General features: G+C 37.8%; 1 long non-coding RNA gene across 1 annotated transcript in view; it reads right to left on the minus strand.

The window, feature by feature from the left end:
• The window catches only part of LOC113628518 (uncharacterized), a 46,933-nt gene that overhangs the window by 6,155 nt on the left and 15,760 nt on the right, over positions 1–25,018 (minus strand). Inside the window, exon 3 of the long non-coding RNA XR_003436131.1 lies at positions 18,604–18,719. This is a non-coding gene — a long non-coding RNA (uncharacterized LOC113628518). The remainder of the gene's footprint in view (positions 1–18,603; positions 18,720–25,018) is intronic.

Here is a 25,018-nt window from a genome sequence, read left to right on the forward strand (position 1 = left end):
AGCCTCTTCAATAAGTGGTGCTGGGAAAACTGGACAGCTACATGTTAAAGAATGAAATTAGAACACTCCCTAACACCATACACAAAAATAAACTCAAAATGGATTAAAGACCTAAATGTAAGGCCAGACACTGTAAAAGTCTTAGAGGAAAACATAGGCAGAACACTCTATGACATAAATCACAGCAAGATCCTTTTTGACCCACCTCCTAGAGAAATGGAAAGAAAAACAAAAATAAAGAAATGGGACCTAATGAAACTTAAAAGCTTTTGCACAGAGAAGGAAACCATAAACAGGACGAAAAGACAGCCCTCAGAATAGGAGAAAATATTTGCAAACAAAGCAACTGACAAAGGATTAATCTCCAAAATATACAAGCAGCTCATGCAGCTCAATATCAAAAGAACAAACAACACAATACAAAAATGGACAGAAGACCTAAGTAGACATTTCTCCAAAGAAGATATACAGATTGTCAACAAACACATGAAAGGATGCTCAACATCACTAATCATTAGAGAAATCCAATCAAAACTACAATGAGGTATCATCTCACACCAGTCAGAATGGCCATCATCAAAAAATCTAAAAGCAATAAATGCTGGAGAGGGTGTGGTGAAAAGGAAATCCTCTTGCACTGTTGGTGGGAATGTAAATTGATATAGCCACTATGGAGAACAGTATGGAGGTTCCTTAAAAAACTAAAAATAGAACTACCATACAACCCAGCAATCCCACTACTGGGCATATACCCTGAGAAAACCATAATTCAAAAAGAGTCATGTACCACAATGTTCATTGCAGCACTATTTACAATAGCCAGGACATGGAAGCAACCTAAGTGTCCATCGACAGATGAACGGATAAAGAAGATGTGGCACATAGATGCAATGGAATATTACTCAGCCATAAAAAGAAACAAAATTGAGTTATTTGTAGTGAGGTGGGTAGACCTAGAGTCTGTCATACAGAATGAAGTAAGTCAGAAAGAGAAAAACAAATATCGTATGCTAACACATATATATGGAATCTAAAAAAAAAGTGGTTCTGAAGAACCTAGGGGCAGGACAGGAATAAAGACACAGATGTAGAGAATGGACTTGAGGACATGGGGAGGGGGAAGGGTAAGCTGGGACGAAGTGAGAGAGTGGCCTGCACATATATACACTACCAAACGTAAAATAGATAGCTAGTGGGAAGCAGCTGCATAGCACAGGGAGATCAGCTTGGTGCTTGTGACCACCTAGAGGGGTGGGATAGGGAGGGTGGGAGGGAGGGAGACGCAAGAGGGAAGAGATATGGGGATACATGTGTATGTATAGCTGATTCACTTTGTTATGCAGCAGAAACTAACACAACACTGTAAAGCAATTATACTCCAATAAAGATGTTAAATAAATAAATATATAGATCTTATGATTAAATACACATTTGGCTTGTATCTTATCAGTGCCCAAGTCCCTAGCTGGGAATGTCTGTTGACAAAAGAAGTTTACTGATACAATTGCACTGATGGCACTCATGTTGCTCTGGAAAAAACAAATCAACCTGGCTTTGTCTCAGAGGGAGGCACTGCAGGCACTATGAGGAAATCAGGTCTATTTTTTTATGTCTGGACTTGTAGAAAAACATGTTTTCCAAAGCTGATTTATAGCTTGTAGGCAAGTAGATGCTGGTCTGTTGAAGCAACTTGATCCAAGCCGAGAGAAAGCTGGAGAGAAGTCTCCCTGCTCTGAGCAAGAAAACCATGACCGACAGAGCCAGCCTCATCAGGAGCATCTGTGGTTTTAGTAAACCTCTTCTTCAAGCCTGACTAAATCACAAGGGCACCCTGACAATTCTCCAGAGAGAAAACCAGAAGCAAGAGGCCGAAACGACTCAACAAAAAGCTCTCAGGAGCTTACAGAGATGAGATTTAGAGCCCCGGCACTAACAACACACCAGACACTTATTGAGGACTCGCTGTGGGTCAGGCACCGTATTCCTTGCTTTGCACACATCCAATTCATTCAGTTCTCACAACAACCCCAAGAGGTAGGCATTAATATTATCCCCATTTTTCAGAGGAAGAAACTGAAGTTGAAAGCTGGTAGGTCACGTGCCTTAGGTATCTTAGGTGTAAGAGGTCCCTGGAAGTCTGGAGCCTGAATTGATGCATGTAACATCTACTATCCTAACTCTCTAGATCATGAGCCATTCTCCAAGGTAACGCTTCCATTTCCCTGCCCCTTGGTCCCTGGACTGAATTACCATGGACTTCATATTCACCCATCCCTGGAGACGTGGTGAATGTTGTTCAAAACTGCCTATATGTGTTGAACCCATACTTTATGCATATTTGTTCTATCATATCTCAGTATTGTTTCAAATTTTTCTTCCAGGGAAATCTTTGCTCTTTATTTGAAGGAAACATTAACAATAAAATTGTGATGGAAAATTGTGTCCTGAGTGTGCACTGATTCATTCATTTAGAAGATATTTATTGCAGTATAATGTAGTGATCGAAAGTGCAGGCCCCACACCAGACTGCTCATGTCTTAACATCAGTGTGACCATTCTCTAGCTGGGTGATCTTAGGTATATAACCTCTTTGTGCCTTGGTATCCATCTTCAACATAGGGGTAATAAGATAATGATAGTATATATTTCATGGAATTATGAGGATTAAAAATTAATATATATAGAATGTTTAGAACAGTGTCTGGCAAGAATGCTTAACAAATGTTAGCTGTTGTCATAGTCAGTTTGGGCTACTATAACAAAATACCATAGACAGAGTGGCTTAAACAACAAACATTATTTCTCACAGTTCTGGAGGCTGGGGAGTCCAAGGTCAAGGGCAGATTCGGTGTTTGGTAAGCTCTTTCTTCCTGGTTTGCAGACTTCTTGCTGTATCCTCACATGGTGAGGAGAGGGCTTTGTTCTCTTCCTCTTCTTATAAGCACACTAATCCCATCATGAGGTTCCCACCTTCATGACCTCATCGAAAGCTAATTATCTCCCAAAGGCCCCACCTCCAAATTCCATCAATTGGGGGTTAGAGCTTCAATATATGAATTTGGGGGAAGACAAATTCAGTCCATAGCAACTTTGGATGTGATTATGATTATTTGCTGGGTGTCTTAGCTCTGTGCCAAAGATTGTGCTAAAAGCTTGGGTTGCAGAAATGGATGCCAGTGGATGGCTAGCTTGAACAGTTTTTTACATAATTATCTCACGTAAAAGAAAAATGTGTAGTTGGTAAGTAGAAAGGGCTCCATTGCCTCTAGGTCCCTGTTTCAAAATGCTTTCCCATGGAGAAGAGATAGAACTCATCTTTAGCAGTTTGTTGAAAGGCTGTAGGAAATCAGCTTCAGTTCTTTGTGACTAAGTCCACCCAAGGCCATAGAACCTTAGGTGACATCTTCCTAAAGTGATGCAGCTGTAATTCCATTGAACTAGTGAGACTTCCTCAATTGCAATATAAAATATGCAATTAACAGCTTAGATATGTCAAGCAATTTTCAAGGCATTTTAAAATTATTAATTCATTAATTTTCAGAATAATCCCATGAATTAAGTGCTATTATTATTCCATTTTAAAGATGAAGAAACAGGCACAGAATGTACCTAGGGACATACAGCTTGTAGGTAGCAGAGCCCAGTTTGGCTCCAGCATCCTTGCTCTTAAATGCTGTGTCATAGTGCCTTTTTATACTTAAAGAAGACTGCCTACGTCTCTGATAATTCAATGGTTATTCATATAAACTATGATTGATAAGGATATACAAAGAGCTCTGGATTGCATAGTTCAGAAATTCGGTGTCACATTCATGAGCATTTCTTCAATAAGAAATAACAGTTCCTGGATCTCTGTCTCACCAAGGACTAGAAACTTCATGGCACTAAACAGCTGCACCTCCAGTCTAATTACTCAAATACATGAGCTCATTGGGTTTACACAGAACAAGCAACTTGCCGATTTACTGGTCTTTTCACACATCAGTGAATCGTTTGGTGTTATGAAAACATAACATGATTCAAATGCATTGATAGAGCTTGTTTGAGGAAGCACAGACAGCTTCTATTTGGTGGGTAAAATATGTATAGGTAGTCTAAGTCTCAATCTGACATTTCAGCAAGCATTACATTTATAGAAGGAAGTCTAAGCGAGCAGAGGTCTTTCTAAACAGAGTAACTTAGAGGGGTGGCAGGTAGATTTCCATTTGATGTAGCATCCTATACACAGGTGAGCAAATTAAGGTTGTAGTCCTTTTGTCAATCGGGTGAAATTGTTTTCTTTCTTTTTTCATAACTCTTTCAATTATACCCTCTACAGACTCACTTTTAGAAGTTATCAATGAGGACCATGCCCCAAGTACTCCTGAGGTAGATGGGAATTTTCCCAGAAGCCAGAGAACCTTCCTTGGTCTTTTCCCCAAACATTCATGTTTCCATTACCCCATACAGCCTGCCTTTTGGTAGCATCCAAACACACAAGGGGGAATTCTACGAATGCCTCAAATCAAATGCCTAATTTGGTCATTCAGTCATTTGTCTACAAATTTTTTTTTGTTTATTCTGTTTTGTTTTGTTTTTTTTTTTTTTGGCGGTATGCGGGCCTCTCACTGCTGTGGCCTCTCCCGTTGCGGAGCACAGGCTCTGGATGCGCAGGCTCAGCGGCCATGGCTCACGGGCCCAGCCGCTCCGTGGCATGTGGGATCTTCCCGGACCGGGGCACGAACCCGCGTCCCCTGCATCGGCAGGCGGACTCTCAACCGCTGCGCCACCAGGGAAGCCCTGTTTATTCTTTTTTAGGGATGGATCTATGCTTCAATTCTCTACTGCATTCTTAAGTTATGCACAGAACATGAACAAAAATTCAGTGGAGTTTTACTTTCAAATTTTAAGTCTCTAGTTGCCTCAGGGTAGGTTAGTTCTTCACTTGAGTTCATCCTTGTCTTCTTTGTTGAGACTGCATGAGGATAAATGCAAATGATGCATAGGCAGAATGGTGATCATCAAGGTTTGAAATGAGAATAGAGGATCCAGGATGGAATGCCATTCACTTTATCCATTCACCCTCAATTCACCCTCGTAAAAACTGGTATAAATGCCTTTCAACAATCTGGAACTTCAGCACGGGGAGGGTCTATCAAGTTGCTGGGGAGGATTGGTCTTCTGCCATCTACAGAGCTTAGGTACTTCGGGAGAGCTAGGATTTCTCCTCCTAGCCATTCTCTTACTCATCAGAGCTCCATTTTAGGGGACTCTGTGGATCAGTTACCTATTGAAACCACTCTCAGTTCATATCCATGAAAACAGATAATTAGCATGTAGCGATACTTGCTCTATATTTTCTATAGCAGGAGAATATACATCTTGATGAACTCTGTCCGACAGAAATAAAATGGGAGCCACATATGTAACTTAAAATTTTCCAATAGCCATGTTGAAAAGAACAAAAAGAAGCAGGTGAAATTCATTTTAATATCGTATTTTGTTTAACCCACATATCCCAAGTATTATCATTTCAATACCTAATCAATATATCAATTATTAATGAGATTTTTTTATCTTTGGTACTAAGTCTCCATCCTGATTAGCTACACTTCAAGTGCTCAATAACCACATGTAGCCAGTGGCTACCTTACTGGGCAGTGAAGCTCTAGGTCATCAAAAAGAGGTGGCAACTCATTAAGTAAAGTTAAAATAAAGTGCCTCCAGACCATTTTATTTGACTCAAAATTGTTAGTTTCTACCGAGACACCATAATTATATACGATTGTATACAATTCGCTTAAAGATAAAGGTTCTATGTAAACAGGAACGTATTCTAAGCTGATAGAGTCAAACTGTAATAAATTTCTTTTCACAAGATCAAAGGTCAAGGATATTTCTATAGTTCACAGATGTTCTCAAAATTTTTGTACTATAATTAACAAAATGCTCCATAAAAAGTTAAAAGTGAGTAACGTGAATTAATAGTAAAATGTGCTTATTTGTTGCTGACTAAAGATCTTAAGGACCAAAATTATTGCCATCTACATAGCTTGATTACATAGAAATTTAATTAATGTAAAAAGAGATATACATTTGACAAAATAACAGGTAGCCTCTTCTATATCATTCATCTTAATTTGATTAATAATTTGTGTTTATCTTTTTTCCCTTATTTTCTCTAACAACCAAAATCCCAAAAAACAAGTCCACATTTACCTAAACCCGAAATAAAAGTGGTAATCTGTTGATATGGAATAAGAGGGGGACCATTCTGTCAAACCACCAAAGAGAAAATTTCTACATCTACATACAGAAGAAAATCACAATTAAAATTCTAAACAACCTCATATTATACTTTGCACTGAATAGTATTCATTATATCCTTTTATCTTTTTATGCTGAAGGGAGTAGATGCAGGTCCATTGACAACTACATCAAAAGTGAAGATATTGGCAGTTTCTCCTCAAGTTAAAGATACAAGTATTATAATGACCCAGCAGTACTACTCTTGGATATTTAGTCAATAGTAATAAAAACATGTTCAAAAATTATTTTAAAATGTTCATGGCTTACTTAATAATAGTATACAGCTAGAAACAACCCAAACATCCATCAACAGGTGAATGGATAAACAGTTGTGATGTACTCACACAATGGAGTGTGAACACAGCCATAAAGAGGAACAAGCTACTGAGAGGGGGAAAATCTTGAATACTGTATAGCTCAAAAATAATGTGACAAGCAAAAGAAGTATGTCCCCCATATAATTACATCTACATGATGCTCTAAAACAAGCAAAACTAAGTTATGGTGACAGAATTCAAAACAGTTGGGCAGCTGACTAGAAAGAGGCATGAGGAAGTGTGAGTGATAATTGAATTGTTCCATAGCTTGATTGAGGTGGTGGTCATATTGCTGTATACTTTTGTCAAATGTCATTGGACTGAGCACTTAAAACCTATGCATATATAAATAATAAAATAAATTCGAAATTAAATAAAAAACTTTAAAAATGAATAAAAGGACAACGGTCGCTTTTATTCAGACTGTAGTTACACCCTGTTCTTGCATGATAGCTTTCGGTCTCTTCAACCTATTTTACAGATATTTTAACTCCCCCTTCTCCCTCCCAATTCGCACTAAGAATGAACAATGAAGAGTCTCCTGATGACCGTTTTCACTGAAGAAAGAGCTAATATTAAGTGAAAATATGGATGGGGATTTGCAGTCTACTCACACTTCTCCATCATTTCTACAATAGTTGTATTATTTTTTGGCAGATATTCAATGGTGACAAGTGATTTTTTGAAATGTAAACAATTAGTATATAAGATTCCACACATTAAACAGATTTCATGGTCTCTTTATTCATCTTGAACTTGATAATTTCTGGAAATTTTGAAACAAGGGGTTTCTGGTTACTTTCCAATGATGTTTAACAGTTAGACTTAAAAATACAGAAAAAAGCATTATAAGTTTTATGCAAAATGATTATGGCCATCATTTGAATAAAATACAGATTTTGCAAGCTGTAAAGCATATCATTACTACATACTGGCCTAAGTAAGGTTTGGTTCACAAACTATAGAGCTCTAACCAAGTCATTAAATCTATCGAAAAGGGCCTCATTTGAGAAGCAATAAAATTTTTAATCATTTTATTATTAAAAAAGTGTTTAATATGTAGCTAATTAAATGCCAAAGGCAGGTTATCTGAGTTTAACCTTCAAAAAGAAAATGATGTATCAAAGTCTGCCGTTGGCATCATGGGATAGAAATGTCATCCTCATAATCATTGCGTGACAACTAGCTGGTGGCCTTTTCTAGAGCTATAGTTAAATTACCTGATTAAATTAATAGCCATTTAGATGTTTTAGGAACTGCACAGACCTATACTAAATGAAAATTAGGTCCATTACATTTTCTGAGTGGGCTAGATAGACTCTAAAATAAAACACGTATGCCATTGCCCACATTACTTAGATTAAGCAATTAAAAGCTCTTTCTAAAAAGCGACTAATTCCCTGTAAAGTACAGACAACTGGATTTACACTAATGACCAGAGGTAAGTTTTTTTTTTTCTGCTTATTTTTCCCTATCCTCAAATTCTCTGTTTATTTTAAAATAAAATATTAAAATTTGAACACACCTAAATATGTAACTAGATAGCTATTTGTAAGTATATTTCTGTAAGACAATGAACAGTGATTATGTGTAAGTAAAACAGTAAATTAGAAAGTAAAATAAAAAGTCATCCTAATTGGGAATTCACCAAACCATTATTGAAGCATTCTAGGTAACAGCTTTGAAACTATTCAGTCTCGAACGTTTGGAAAGAATACAAAAAGAATTCATGCCTTCTTTCCTTACTATGTTGATTCTTTCATGTGAAATCCAGATCATCAAGTAAGCAAATACGTCAGAAAATGCAAACAGCATATTTATTAACTTAGTTAAGAAGCAAACTACTATTCTCTCCGTACACCTCCAGTTGCAAATGAATACAGATTGCACGTGTTAAGTTTTAAGGACAAAAGGTATGGTCACTGCTATACGCCTAGTACCTAGAATAGCATCTAACACATAATAGGTATTCCATAAATATTTGTTGGGTTGAAGGCAAGGCTGAAATGTTTTCTCAGTTTCAATTAATAATATTTATTTAAAAGTCATATTGACATATCAAAATCCCTTGTTTTGACAGCATGTTATAAAACTAAATATTCAGCAAGGAATTTTTAGTCCAGTGCCATTTGACAGGTAACTAATAAAAAATGAACTGCATCAGTGTGGGGACTTTATTTATAATTAAGATTTTGCCTAACTTCATTTCATTTCATACTTATCAAGGATACAATGTTGTATCCTATTCAGGGACTTTAAGGTGTTCAAAATAGATACAAACTCTTAACAATATTTCTTAAAATCCTTCTTGTGGCTATAAAGCTTAGATCTACTGTAACATCTGGTACTATTTACAGATAAATTTCACCTGTGACATGATCATGATGTTTTAAACATAAAGCAGAAAGAACCAAGGCAGCATTGATAAGACTGTGTAAACAGATCACTCTTTGGGAATCAACAGTGCTTACATCATAACTTGGTTGCATGTGAGTAGGTCTTTATTCGTTGAATCCTCATTTATTGGGAGGCTTATGGTGTGCCTGCATTGCATTAGACACTTTGTAGAAATACAAAGAGTAATAAAACAGCCGATGTTTTAACTCTTGTGTAAATAAATAACCAACACTGAATATGAAAGAGTAATCAAAAATGTGCGTGAGCCACATTAGAAAAGTGGAAAAGTACAATCACCATAGTGAGACGGAAGTGATGAAGCGTCTCATGGATGGTGAAGGCAAGCTGGGAAAGAAGTTAAAAAAAAGAGTGTTCAGAATTGTTACATGACAAAATGAAGATGGAAACTCGTACATGAGGATGTCAAATCCAAAAAAAAAATCCTAAAAACCATGTGTGAGAAACTAGATTTAATTGAATACAGATCCTTCTTAGAAAATGTCAGAATCTGATGTAATGGATTGCATTTTTTAGGTTGTTTTATTGGTATGTCAAAAAAAATCTCTAAGTACTCTGTGATTTTTTTCAAAGTTACCATGGAAAAAATTCCTACAGAGGAACATCATAGGATATTTCCATAATAGAGAAGATAGAGGAATGTTGTTATATTTACAGGAAAGCACAGAAATAAAAATTTAAGACTTTCACGGACCATGGGCTTTCGAATGTATTCTATAGATAGCATGCTGTGTCCCACTGACCCAAAGCCTAATTGTCCTGGTAAGGGAGTTGTGAGGAGAACACCCAAATTCAGCTCATGGTAAGGGAGGAAAGAGTGGGAAGAAATAACCAGGTAATCATAAGAGAGATGGATCTAAGACAGAACATATTGGAAAATCAACCTTGACAAACAATTTTAAATTACCTTTCCAGTCTATGCCCGTCTTAAGTTTTAGTTGTTTTGCCTGTCAAGAGGCTGGCTATTTGACAAACAGTAACATTGACAGGAAATTCCTTATACATTCATAGAAGCCTGTCTCAACCTAGATCCATTTTGGATGTCACTAGAGCTAATTGAGAATAGTATTCAAGCTGTACAATGGATTATGTACAAGATCTCCAGGGAGATCTTGGAGTTCATTCATAAGGGCTAGAAAAATATTTAGTCTATTCACCCCACATACACAATGCTTCTTTTTTATGTAAGATCTAGTATTGAAGTATTGTAGGTAATGGTAATAACCATGATTTCCTACCCACCTGCTATGCTCTGTACTTACTAGGATTTTTCAACCTTCACACTATGGATACTTGGGCCAGATAATTGTTTGTTGTAGGGCCTGTCTTGTGCTTTATAGGGTGCCCAGCAATATCCTTGGCCTCTGAACACTAGATACCAGTAATACCCCTTCTCTAGTTGTGATAACCAAAAATGTCGCTAGACTTTGCCAAATGTCCCCTGGGGTGGGAGACAGGAAAGAGGGCACAAAGTCATCTCCTATTGAGAACCACTATTATAAATGACCGTTTACTTGTTGCCTATTTCTTTTTATAACAATCCTGCATGGTAGGAATTATTATGCCTATTTTAAAAATGAGAAAACTAAGTTTTATAGGAGGATTTAAACCTGGGTCTTTTAACCACAATCTTTATTCTGCACACCATGCTCTATTATCTCCACCTTTAAAGATTTTTTACTCTGAATTTTCTAAAAGATTTAACATTAACCCCAGAAACAACCTTGTGATACACGTCTAGAATTGACTGTCCTTAGCATACTCAACCACATTGAGTGTGTGGTTCAGGATTTTCTTTTAGGGTTGCTTTGTCTTATCTACCAAGCCTACTTCTAATCTACTGTTCTATCTTGTTACAGCCTCACGGTCATTTTTGGATGGCAAGCAAGGAAATCAAAAACTTTGGGTGACTTTGATTGTTTGCTGATTTTCAGAAATGTTTTGTATGTGTTTTATGGGGTAAAGAGAAGGAACTCTTAAATAAATCTCTGTAATTCATAAAAATATTGTTTGATGTTCATACCAAACAGTAAAACTTTCTCTCTCATCTTATCATTGTGACTCTGTTTGCATATTTGTGAATCTGTCAAAAGATTTAGGGATTCCTAGTGGTTTTACAAGTTGAATTGATTAGGGCAATGATGAAGGAATTGCGTTATCTCTTTTTCCTGCTACCAACTTCCATAATTACTCCATATCGTGTTCTAAGTTGCTTTTGAAAAGTTCTGCCTAATGGAAGAGTTTCCTCCCTCAGTTCAACAAAAGCAACTGTTTGGTGTTACATCATATATGTTTTTACCTGATTACCCAGCACAGAAGTCGAGGTTGAAAAATGTCTGTTGAATGAATAATAAATAACGAACTAATGTCAGATCCATAAATAATCGGCAGATTATTGAATTCGGCTACACATAAAAGATGTTTTATTGCTATTAGCTGCAGTGAGTCACCTGCAGGACTGGAGGAGAATATTAGAGATGATCATTTCTTTAATTTCTAAAACTCACTCTTCCCCTCTCCTCCACCACTACCAATTTATGTGGTGGGAAGTCAGGAAAAAGGTAGTGTCGGTTCTTTTTAAAGGAAGAATTAGGTACTTGCGAAGTTTGGGCTTTCCCACTTAAAACATTCATTAACATGGAGAAAAAAAATGTAGAGTATGAAGAAAGAATAAACTATTACTTTTGCCCGTTCTTCTGAAATAATAGTCTAAAGTTTTCCTTTGAATGTTATAGTATGGCTCTTTAGACTGTAGAAATCACTCATATCTACGATAATTCAATTTTTTTAAAAAAAAGAGCTGTGTATACAGATTATCAGACAAACTAGAACAAGGAAAGCAAAATCGTCACTTTACAATTGATTGTATCGATCAAGAATTTTGAATCTTTTTATAATTATGAAATGTTAGCATGAGTGTTATTATTTGATTTACTGACATTCTCATCCTTCCTTACACAAGTATACTATGATTTTTAGGAATTATAGAATGCCACATTTTGAAGCTAAAAGTGACCTAATGTTACCTGTTCCAATCCACATTCCCCTCTTAAAACGAACAAACAAAAAACCCAAAAAACAGCTGAAGAAAAAAAAAAACAATGAAACTTAAGAAGTTACCTTATACCAGACCTTGCCTTCCTTTTTCAATTAAGTAAAAATGTAACTGAAATTTTTAAGTTTTAATTTGAAGTTGTGAAATAGGTCATTATTTTGACCCTTTAAGCTCCAGGGAGCATTCCCAGCATTATCAGAACGTATAGTAAAGAGTCTTTCTCTAGATCTGTTGTTCAGATGACATGGGTTGAGATTTCTGCCAGTTTTAAGCAGGGGGGCCTTGCGTTAGCTTCTTAACCGTTCTTTGCCTCAGTCTCCTCTCATAGGAAATAAGCGCTTCAGCTTTGATCTCTGAAGACCCTGCTAGCGTTTCTTCTCTGACTATAGCTCCTATTGGATTTTCCTTCTACAAAAAGCAGACTTCTTTTCTTAGCCTTAAGAGGGGTGAGGGTTAAAACCTATTTTCAGTATTTATTTTGAAAGTGTTCCATCCACTGAGCTGCCATTTGATTAACCAAAATTTCTAGGAATATCTCTCTTTAAAGTAACTTTTGAAGTGGAGAGTTAGAATCCGTAATGAACACCAGGAATGAGCAAGTTTCATAACCTCAAAGGGTCAGGTCATGACAACCTAAAAGGATCATGACACACATACTAGTAGTAAATTTCCCAGTAAAATGCCACAAACAGCAAACATTTACTGGGAACCTACTCTGTGCTCAAATCTCATTTCCCTTTACTTAATCTCTGCAGTGATCTCATCTACATCTGGACTTTAAACTACCATGTGTATCCTTAATTCATCACACCACATCTTCCTTCTGAGTCCTGGACCCATGCATATTGGAAATAATTTCCACATGTTTGTCCCACAGGCACCTCAAATACATTAAGCCCAAACAGTCCTTTCTATCCACCTTCTAATCTCTTCCAACACTTCTCACCCATGTGAATAGGGCTACTACACCCTTCGTCTTCTAATGCAATAAATGTGAGGGACCCTGAGGGCAAATAAGAAAAATGCGATTAGTAAAGAGGAGGTGAACTCTGAAGATGGAGAAACAGAAGGCGGGAAGACAGGCAAAAGATTGTTATGATTGACCAACCAGACATGGTAGGATAAAAAGGTTTGGAATGGGAAATAGGCATGACCACTTCATAAATGAATGATGAATGAATGAATGGCTGTGTGCATGTAATTTGTGTGTGTGTGGTTTATTAAGAAAAATAATAAGACAAAGAAGAGTTGCTGAAGGGAACCACATTGATGCACTAACTCTTAAGTCATCTAAAAGGCATGTTATCATTAGTTCTTACTTCTTTGTTGACGAGTTCATAGAAAGGGCAGGCTCACTTTTATTGAAAGCGTGAGGAGAAGGCAAAATCTGAAAATTGCAACCATTTTCAAACTAACTGTGACTTGGCTCAATGTGTTTTGAGGCAAGGAGTGACAATGAAACATCCTTCGTTCAGTGGGGACGCTTCACTCTGAGTTCTTCCTTGGAGAAGGTTAGCAACGTCTTCCTCACTTATGGAGTTCATGATAACTTTATCAAAAGGCTTGGCACATGGTACTCAGTCCTTTTTCCTGTCTCAAAAGTGTGCTGATATGTCCAAAAAGGTGATGTCAGCATGATGATCATTTTCTAGAGAATCCAATATATTTCCATGCCAGTTGATCTTTAGGCACGAACTTTAAGTTGCATTTTGTACTGTTATCAAACATTACCGCTTAGATTTTTAATTTACAAAGATATATTAAAGCTTGTCCAGCAAAAGTAAGCAGCTCATTTGTGCCTTTGTGGATGGGGAAAAGCAGGGCATCAAATATGTGTCTGTCACTCCCACACTCATGATTCTCCAAATGATGAGTAGAGAGAAACCCATCTCTTTCACACATTGAGGGTTGCTAGTTTTATGTTCCTTACTTGATTATAATCCCCAGGAAAGCAAAGGCTGTGCCTCACTCCTAATCGATGAGCTAAAGTTAGAGCAAAACCAGTACATTCCTGCTCCAAGAAGTTTATCATAGAATACATGGAGGTACATATGTATAAATGAACCATAATGTAAGTATTATGTCAGTGGGTCTCAAACTTGGCCATGCATGAGAATCACCTGGAAGGTGTGTTAATCCACATGTTACTGGACCCCCACCACCAGAGTCATTAATACAGTAGATGTTAGGTTGTAATAAGGAAGAACTTTTGTATTCTGTTAAGCTAACTTTTGTATTCAAGTTAAGCACTAAAGGGATGTTTCCTATAAGCTTAAATTACACATAATGGCCCATCTCCAGGAACCCTGCCTCCCAAGTAATGAGCGTTAAGTTAAAATACCTTGTTTGGCTCACAGGAAACATCCTGCCCAGGCCCACCATGAATGGCTGCAGGAAAAAAGAAATTAACACATCTCCGGAATCTGGCTAAAACAAGGACTGCATTCCCCTCCCCTTTTAGTATAAAAGAAGCCTGAATTCTAACACGGGGAGGATGATTCTTTGGGACACTAGTCCACCATCTTCTCAGTCTGCTGGTTTTCCAAATAAAGTCACTATGCCTTACCCCAAAAACTCTTCTCTTGATTTATTGGCCTGTCATGTGGTGAGCAGTATGAGCTTGGACTTGGTAACAGGGTGATGCTAAGCCTTTGCATTTTTAATGAGTGATGCTGATTCTGCTGGTCTGGGGACCACACTTTGAGAGGACTAAAATATGGTGTCAGTGGTGGGTAGGTGAGATTATATTTACTCCCAAATAATCGTAAGATGGCGGGGCTGACTTAAAATTTTAGACTTGAAAGGGAATTCTGAGATCTTCTAATTTAATTTCCCAAATATTTTGTAACACGAGTGAATAGTGGTGGGTCCGTATTCCTGACCCAACTTTTCTCCAACTTCTTTTCTGCTTCCCGAATGAGGTTTCCCAGATCTAGTAAAATCCCCGAAAGCCATCCTGCATTTGTGTCTCCCATATAAAATAGCTGTGGAAATCAATAACAGTTCTGTGTGTATAGCGATCTCAGAGGTTGCTTATGGGTTTTATTCCACCAGTAGAAATAACAGAAAAAATACACATGCATTAGATTGATTTTGGTCCCTTTGCTCTACTTTTAGAGGAAAAAATGAATATGAAAATATGTGTCCTTTCTGCGCTTTTTCTCCCAGGAATTTCCCTTTTTATTTCTCAGGCAAAGTTGGCTGCCATCTGAATGGGAATATAAGGCTCCCTGGTCCTTTTCACCCACCATTATGCAGAGTCAGTTTTCCACCATTTAGAATTTAGTGCACCTTTGGTGAAGCCTGACAGGTACATGGAGGGTTGGTGGAGAGAGGTTGGAGGAAGGTAAGAGGGCTAAGAAAACAGCCATATAATTTACAATCTTCATGACCATAAAAGCACAGCAAGCAGATACGGTTGAGCGAGCTGTCACGGGGGCACTAGCCAGGCCTCCGCAAGCTACAGGGTCTTGTTTCATTGTCCTGTGACCTGCATCACAGTGCACAAAAGTCCCACTCTAGGGCCATAGCTAATCTGCTCTGACAGAATAGGAAAACAACTGCAGAACTCTGCAGCTTCTCTTTCCCATAACCAGGAGGCCAAATGCAAGCAACAGAACTACATGCTTTTGGAGAACCATCGTGACAAGTTAGAGCATCCAGAACTTATGATCAGGCTTTGACTCTGTGCTTTCATAGCTGCTACTGCAATGCTGCCTAGATGCTAAGTGCGTGGGTTTGGAGTTCACATTTTCGTTCTGCCATTTGTGAGCTGGATAACCTTAGCTTCTACTTCAATAAGTTGCATCTTCTTTAACTATAAGATGGTGATCAGAATAAAGCCAAACACTGAGCGTTGTTAAGAGAAATGAAAAAACTAATCCATGTAAGATGCAGAGTACAGGACACGTCCCATAGGAAGCATTTTTGATTATGACAGATACCTCATCAGTATATGTGCGATATGTCAGGCTAATTTATTTAGACCTGCTTATATATTTCTTGGCTGTTCATCTTTATCTATTAAAGAGACTGTCCTCAATTTCTACAGGTTAGGCTGATCAACTAGGCAAATCACAACAATGAAAAACTCACACCTTGACCACATTGTGACAATTACCTGAATAACCAAGGAAACAGTTACAAATGTGTTCTGCAAAGGAGAGCTTCACAAAATGTTAACCCTGCATGGGTTTCTTATAATCAGTTCTTTTTTTTTATTATTGAAGTATAGTTGATTTACAATGTTGTGCTAATTTCTGCTGTACAGCAAAGTGACTCAATTATACACATATATACATTCTTATTTTATATTCTTTTCCATTATGGTTTATCCCAGGAGATTGGATATAGTTCCCTGTGCTCTACAGTAGGACATTGTTTTTTATCCATTCTAAATGTAATAGTTTTCATCTACTAACCCCAAACTCCCCCAAACCCCAAACTCTTATAATCAGTTCTTATCCTTCCCTTGACACAGTTCACCTCGGAATAATGTAATAATCACAATAAAGATACAACTAAAGCAAAGTAATTAATTTCATGTGCTGTTTTGCCATCGATGAAACATGATACCGCCTCCATCAGGTCACAAATAATGTCTTACAATAAAAAGCTCCCCTAACGTTAAAGAAATGCTGTACATAGACTCTGAAAACTGAACTCCTTCAGATTAGCCTCTGTATCAATGAGTCCTTTTGTTAGTGGACAAGGAAATAAAGGAGGTAGCAGTCAGCATGCAAGCGTTACTTTTTAGATTTGAAAAGAAGATGATCCATGGGGATGTTTCTGATCTACAGTGAAACGTAATATTCTGCTCAGGAGTTGACATTAGTATCACTATATTGGCGAAGGAGGGACAGGGGGACAGAGGAGATGCTGCATATTTTTTGCTTGTTTCCTCTCTCATCAACTGGAAACGTGACAGTGTTAGTAGCAAGTGTTCTATCTGGTGTACAAAAACCGAGCACTTAGGCATTTTTGAGTGATAATTCAATAGGATTAAATTACACTCGTGTGACAGCTCAACTTCGCTAATGAGGTACATTTCAGTAAACTGTTGACAGAACCGTCTGGAAGGTTTCTTTAATTTACCAACATGTAACAACATGGGAAAAGCATTAGTCAACTAGATGAAGATGAATAAGCAGTGAGGTCTAGGGGTATTTTACATTAATACCTGACAACCTGAAAGGGTTTTTTCACCTGTTCCATTTAGCCCAAGGCAGGCACAGAATCACTGGTACCTGTTAGTGTGGTTGACTTACCAAAGCAATGAAGGGAATTACCTAGAAGAGGGCTGAGTGGAAAATATGTCAGAGAAATTTCTTTTCCTTCCAGTTAACAGGAAGCATGTTCCTTGCAAAGTGGGGGACGGTTGCCCTAAAGTTGAAAGAATGTTTCAAAGCTTTTCAGATGGCTACACCAACATTTTCATTTTCAAATTCTTTGAGTTTGTCTTTACAGATGAAAAAATCTGTCTGTATAGATTTCTAGCCAGATGTTGATTGGGAATAGTGTAAGGTGCTCAACGAAATAATTTATTCCAAGCCAAGAAAAGAAAGAAAGTATAGGAAACATGGAAGAACAGTAAATAGGAGACGAGGAAATATGCTTATGAAGGCATCAAATGTTTATTGAAAAGATGCTCTAGCTAAGATTATACTAGCCAATAAGAAGGCCATAAAATCATTTGCATCCTTTGAAAAATGTCCCCAAACTACTGTTCTTCTAGTGTCTGGCAAGTAGTATGTTTGAAGAGAAAAAGCCGACTCTAAGTGGATAAACATGGAAATCATTAGGGGGCGCTACAGATTCCAAAATAGATATTTATGTACCAAAGTTTCCCTAGACTCACAGACATAGAACACAAACTTATGGTTTCCCTAGACTCACAGACATAGAACACAAACTTATGGTTACCAAAGGGGAAAGGGTGGGGGGGATAAATTAGGAATTTGGGATTAAAATATACACACTACTGTACATAAAATTGATAACCGACAAGGACCTACTTACTATACAGCACAGGGAACCATACTAAATATCTTGTAATAACCTATAATGGAAAAGAATCTAAAAAAGAATAGGTATATAGGTATATGTATAACTGAATCACTTTGCTGTACACCTGAAACTAACACAACATTGTAAATCAACTATATTTCAATGAAAATTTTAAAAACAAAATATAATATAGTAAAAAAAAGTTATTCTCCATACCTAATCATTCTAAAAATGTTAATGTATTGATATATTCTCAAGGGAAGGTGTGCCACAAAGGAGAGGCAGAAGCAAAGATGGAAATACTTTCTTACTACATCTGTTGGCCAGAAATTCCTCAAAACCACTGAGCATTTTAGAAGAATTAGGAGAAAAAAAGAATCAGTGACACCTTTAACTCTTGAGTGTCAAACACATAAGAGAGGATTGTTGGTTTAACTAACTCAAACTATCAGCTAATCCATAAACCACATCTGTTTAGCTTTGAGAGAATAAAGTGTATAGGGTTTCTCTGCAGCAAGTTACCTTTCTCATTTCATCTTGATATGGTGATTATTCCAGTGGTTTTGCATTTCCAGAACACACGGTGATTTGTTGGAGGCCCTTGGGATGACAGGCTAGGAGGGAGGTGATGGAAAGATCTAAAAGACAAGAAACCGACTTTTCATAGTTTCCGCTGTGTCAGCTCAAAGTATACTACCTGAGGGGTAACAAAGGTGAGAAAACCATTCAGCAATATTGTCAACACACACACATACATAGAAATGTCAAGCTGGACCTTGGAGTAAGACAGAAGTTCTGCCAACAGAAAAGCTCTAGGAGGTCTGAAAATACTGATGAAGGGTATGCTGAACAGAATGGAAAGTATTACAAAAGGGCCAGCTATCCAGAAATGACTCCTTTTGCTGGCCTCAGACACTATCTCTGACTCTCTGAACATTATTTCCAGTCTCAATGATAATCATAATAACAACAATTGCTAAAATGTTCCCCATGTTCTGTTATTCACAAAAACTTCCATCACCTCATTTGCTCCTGTGAGGTAGGTAAAACTTGACAGACAAAGAAGCTGACTTCAGCAACTGCCCACTCAGGCTGCAAAAGCAGCCAAATAAGACACAAACTCAGGTCCTCTGACTTCAAGTCCAAGTACTTCATTTTCACTGTGCTGAAATGTCATGGACTGTCTAGAGGCGAACTTGCAGAGTTTGAGCAGGGCTCGTACAGTCCAAGTGGGAATTAAATATCTTGGCAGGTTTTTGATCAGAGTGATCCTCATAGGGAATTCGAGAGGAAGGATTCCATCTTTCCACAGTCAGGCTAGGCATCTGGATGACCAGCAACTTGATTGTATCTTTCCTTTTCTCTAACTATATAAAAAACATGGACCTGGCAGTTTCCAAAGTAGTGAAGGCCAAGCATTCTTTCTGAGTTCTTTTTTTTTTTCTTACTCTATTACTTTTTTATTAGTAGAAGCAATAGAACAAAAATATGAGGAACAGTATTTGTAGATTTTTCCAAATATCTCTGTTACATAAATTTCTAGAAGTAGAATTGTTGGGTTCAAAAATATGCACATGTAATATTTGATATATATAGCTAAACTGCTTTCCATTGAATTCTACTTGTTTTTAGTTGAAGTATAGTTGATTTCCAATATTGTGTTAGTTTCGGGGTACAGCAAAGTGATTCGGTTCTATACACACACACACATATGTATACACATATACAAACACACACATATATATATTTCTTTTTCTATTCTTTTCCATTACAGATTATTACAAGATATTGAATATTGTTCCTTTGCTATACAGTAAATCCTTGTTGTTAATCTATTTTATATATGTTAGTATGTGTCTGTTAATCCCACATTTGAGTCCTTTCACATTACAGAACAATATAAAATTAATAATAAAAGCAAACTAGCAACAGAGAAGGGAAATAAGACATCATGCCTATAAAATATTTTCGTATAAGGTCTCAGTTGAAAACACTTATCTGAACAGTAAGACTTTTCTCACCCAACAGTGTGTATATAGTAGTTGCTAAAGCTTGGACCATATCTACTTATAAGACAGTTCTAAACAATGTTAGGTCAACAGAATTGTCTGGCTGTTATTCTGACCAAGTAAAAATTGTCAAGTAATAGCTTGATGTAAAAAGTTTTAAATTAAAAATGAACAATCAAATTTTGTCTGGGATTGACTCAGCTATCTAGTCAATTATTTTGTAAAGTTTAAACAATATTAATAGCCCACAATAGTTAAGAGTTTTTGACTGCTTCCTGTGAGCCAGAAACTGTGCGTTTACAAGCATTATGCAATTTCATACTGCTACAGTTATATGAATGTCGGTGCTATTATTAGCCACATAGAGAAGAATGCAAAAAACACACTTAGAGCCTAGGTAACTTGCCCACATTATACAGCTAGTAATCAGTCGAGCTACCACTTGAACCCAGGTCTGTATTATTTCAGAGTCTAAACCCTTTACTATGTCTACTTGACTCTACCTTGGCCAGATACTCTGTCTCAGTTAACTTCCTAATGTTCTGCTATATTCCTAATTCTGGTTCTCAAACCCAGAGATAGCTTACTTTAGAAAGATGGAATGAAGTTAAATCAACTGAGAGCAAAATAGAACACACATTAATAGGAAAGCCTGCTTTCTGTAATGGGGTAGTTTGGCGCCAAGCTGAGTAACCAGTGCATGGCCAGGAATAGTATCAGAAATGACTCTTTTCAAATAAGAAATTAATCTTCCAGATATACTTGAATTCAAATATAAAAATGTATTACAAAGATTTTAAAATTGTGTGTAATAGGAAAAGACACACAATTTAGATGGAACCAGAAGAATAAATAAATTATGACAAATACATAGAATAGAGTACTGTGCAACCTTAAAAGAAATTAAATAGATTAACGTGTGCTAATACGGATCAGTCACCAAGACATACTGTTACATGAAAAGTCAAGGCTCTGACTAGTATGAGCAGTAAGTTACCAAGCAGACCTTAAAAGATAGACACACAAACTCATGCAAAATAGAATAGCACTGGAAAGATCTACAAGATCCTGGTATTGTCTCTGGAGAGGGTTAACTGTGATTCAGAGAAAAGAGAAAGTCTACTTTTTACTACACAATTATTTGTATTGTTCTATCTTTTATCATGTACATAAATTACTTAGAAGTATTTTAACATTAATAAATAATAATAGGTGTGCAATCTATGTTTGTGGATCTGAACAATGATCGGAACACATGGGTCAGGCCAACCTAGAAGCACTGGACTTGGAAACAGACAAAAAAAATTTTAATTTGGTTCTGTCACCAACTAGCAGGGCAGGGTTTGTGTAAGGGACTTAAATCTTTTAGCTATAATTTCATGTATGGGAAATTGGTATAACAGCCTCTCAGATTCTCAAGGATGAGATGAGACCATATACAGCAGAGCATTCTCTGAAGTGTAAAAATGCCAGGAATTATTATTGTTTGTTGTTGCTGAAGCAGGCTGTGGTTCAGATCAGGAAGCCATGTCTTCAGAAAGGGAGGACTTACCACGCATAGCCTGACTTGCCACGTCAAGCAGATCAACCAGATATTTGCCAAATATTCGCTTCACTTTGTACCATATTCCCATTCTTTTGCAACTAGATGTGAAAATATTTATGATTTCTCCTTTAGAAAGGGGAAAATGTTTGTTTGCAGAAATGGTTGTTTCTTTGGGGTAGAAGGTAAACCTAAGAGGGACCTCGGCAAGATGGAGAGAAACAATCTTGTTCCTTTAAAGAAGAAGGTGAAAAGGAGAGAGGAATGGATAAAGGCTGAGACCAGCGAAAGATAGGGTGCTCAGCAATGTGACCTCACCAGACTGCTTGGCATTAGAATCACAGAATGGCGGACATGAGTAGTGTCTAGAAGAAGCTACTTAAAAAGCTAAGGACAACACACACAGGGTCTCTCAAGACAATAGAGACAGGGAGAATGAGAGTGAGGTTAAGAGAGGGAGGCACAAGAAGTAAAAACCCAGGACCTCTCAGAAATATAAGGAAGAGTCTTGGACTGTAACAGAAATGGACTGGGATCCAGGTTTACCCTAGAAGTTCAAGGGGCAGGGGCCCCAGCTGAACGCAGGGTAACGTACCGTTTCCCCAAATACATGCTTGGCCAGCAGTACGCCCGAGTATTAGACTGAGTTTACAGAACGCAACTCCTGGACAGCCAGCCCGGTGGATTGACTGTCCACAATCAGCAGGAACATTCCTGGGTGAAGCGCAAATTGGTCTCCCTGGTGCTTGACCCTTCCAAACCGTAATGATAATTGCTGCTGTGTTGCAAGCTGGGCTTATGCACAATGCAGGGGTTAGTGCCCTCCCCTCAGGAAGGCTACCAAGGAGTAGGGACTACACACATCTGATTGTGACAAATGCCTAGTTTACCTGCTAATCAGTGCACAGTAGTAGGTATTTTGTAATCTCACCAAAGCAGAAAACCCCACACATCTCAGCTCAAAAAAATCAAATCAAATCTACTGCTTCTATATATTTCTGGTAAGAAATGAAATACATTCAGTTTTAATCACATGAGCAGTCAATCAAATATCGAATTGAAAACAATGAACTGCAAAGAGCCACCTCGAAGTCACTTAGCATTGATAAATTAGTCATGTATTATTAAATTATTCATATCTTTTTTTCTTCCTTCGAACTATAATGATATACTGTACACAGCACTGATCATTTACTTAGGCTGAGTCCATTCGTTTAATTATGCTGCTGAACTTGGTAGGCCAATTGGTCATCATGAGAGTTTCCAGGCAAGCTTATCACAAATATATAGAACATGTTTCTTATTGCCCCCAGTGGCTAAGTGCTAAAATGCTATTTAGTGCTCAGAAGGTTAATGTCCTGCTTATGTAAATTGTCCAATTTAACATTCAGCAGCGGTATCATAAATTCTGGCTCCAGGATTTCATTAAACGTATGTTCAAACTAGTTGACCTTAAAGGTTAACAAGCACAAGTTAAACAGGACAATTATTTAACTCACTTCTTATCAAGAGACTGAAGTGTACTAGCCATTTAATAGCTCCGCAGACTTCACAATTAGAATTCTTAGAAGGTCTCTGATAAAACGGCAGGTCATGAATTTTCATAAGGATGTCAGATAATAACTATTTATCTGCACTTGTTTTTTCTTTCTTATAAACTTAAACTTTGATCTTAACATTCAATTAGAAATGAGTCCACAGAGAAGGACTAGGTAACTCAGGTTGCTAGGGTTCACCTTCATTTGGGTCTGCACGGGGATTTAAAACATCACTTACGCATCGTCATTCATGAAAATTAACATGAAAGTCAGGGACTCACCATTAAGTGTGCAGAGCTCAAATGAAGCATGGGGCCCAACACTGAGTTACAACACCTCTTTTACTGGTTTGGGACATTAGACTAAACATTTGATTCTTTTCTTAAAGACCCCCAAATGCCTATTAACCTCCTGGAAAAAAAAATGCATTCTCCTTTGCTTTTATAACATGATGCGTTTTTTTTTTTTTTTTAAGCGGTACGCGGGCTTCTCACTGTTGTGGCCTCTCCTGTTGCGGAGCACAGGCTCCGGACGCGCAGGCTCAGCGGCCATGGCTCACGAGCCCAGCCGCTCCGCGGCATGTGAAATCTTCCCGGACCGGGGCACGAACCCGTGTCCCCTGCATTGGCAGGCGGACTCTCAACCACTGCGCCACCAGGGAAGCCCTCATGATGCGTTTTAATATAACAGAAAGTTATATGATTCAAGACATCCTTTTCCTCGCCAGTCTGGTTTCTTCTCCTGCTCTCCTTGGGCATTTTTTTGTGAAATGGGAGCGAATCTCTGGAAGTGATCGCTAAGGCCGTGTTACCTACGCTGAGGTGAAGCTTGGAGCGAAGTCCCTGGGCTGACGTTTGCATGTGCTTCTCTCTGCGGGAGGATCAGGCAGTGGCTTCGGGGATGCATTAAACTGGTAACCACACACCAGCTATCTCAACAGTTGGTGGCCACTGTCCACCAGGAAAAGGCACAGAAACCTTCTCTCCTTGCAGGTGTAACTGTGTAGACTGCAGGCTCTTTGGAAAATAAAGCAGCACATAACAGCAAATAGGACTTTATTCATAAATCATGAGCTGAATTTCTGTTAGGAGCTGAAATGAAGCAAAATGGGTCCAATTTGCCTGTAGGTACATTGGGGGTGTGATAAGTAATTTTTAAAATTTGGTAATGTGCGTTAAAGGTAATTAAATGTAACGATAGAAAAGGGAGAGATGGATAGATAGATAGATAGATAGATGGATAAATAGGTGTTAAATATATCTGTGCTTGGCCCAGTTCCTCTTCCTGCCTTCCTCATTCCCCCAGAGGTTACTTATTTTTAGGAGCTGTTTAAAAAAAAATAATATAAGGAAGAAATATTTTCTAGCATGAAAAGATGTGACGGTGTTTTATATCCTCTTGTGTTGCTCTTCATCCAAACTTCATCTTTTGAATATTGCCTTCAAATCCTGCCTGAAAGGGGACATAAATAAAGTGAAATGGCTAATGGACTAAAAACACTTATGATCAGGTTTTCATAACTAACATTATTGATAGCTTCTACCGCGCAGCCACCTGCACACAGTGCAATATCCATTTCTAAAGTAAGATTTAGAGCCCTATTTGCAATAAAAAGGCTAGCACATGCAAATAAAGAATTCGAGAGTGAGGCCGGCAATGGCCTCCCCCAAGAGAGGGAGGAAAGACCTCTTTCCATCACAGAACTGACCACAGGGTCACAGGACACTTTTTCAGATTTCAGACGTGGCTGTGCATTTCATGGCATCCTGGGAGGGTCTTCAGGGACAGAAAATTGTTAAGTCCTTAATTTGGAAACAACCACTTCTTTCTCCTCAATGGCTTACTAT

Source organism: Aethalodelphis obliquidens, unplaced genomic scaffold (assembly GCF_003676395.1).
Source record: "Aethalodelphis obliquidens isolate GAN/ISIS:26980383/991018 unplaced genomic scaffold, ASM367639v1 scaffold24, whole genome shotgun sequence".
NCBI classification, from domain to species: domain Eukaryota; kingdom Metazoa; phylum Chordata; class Mammalia; order Artiodactyla; family Delphinidae; genus Aethalodelphis; species Aethalodelphis obliquidens.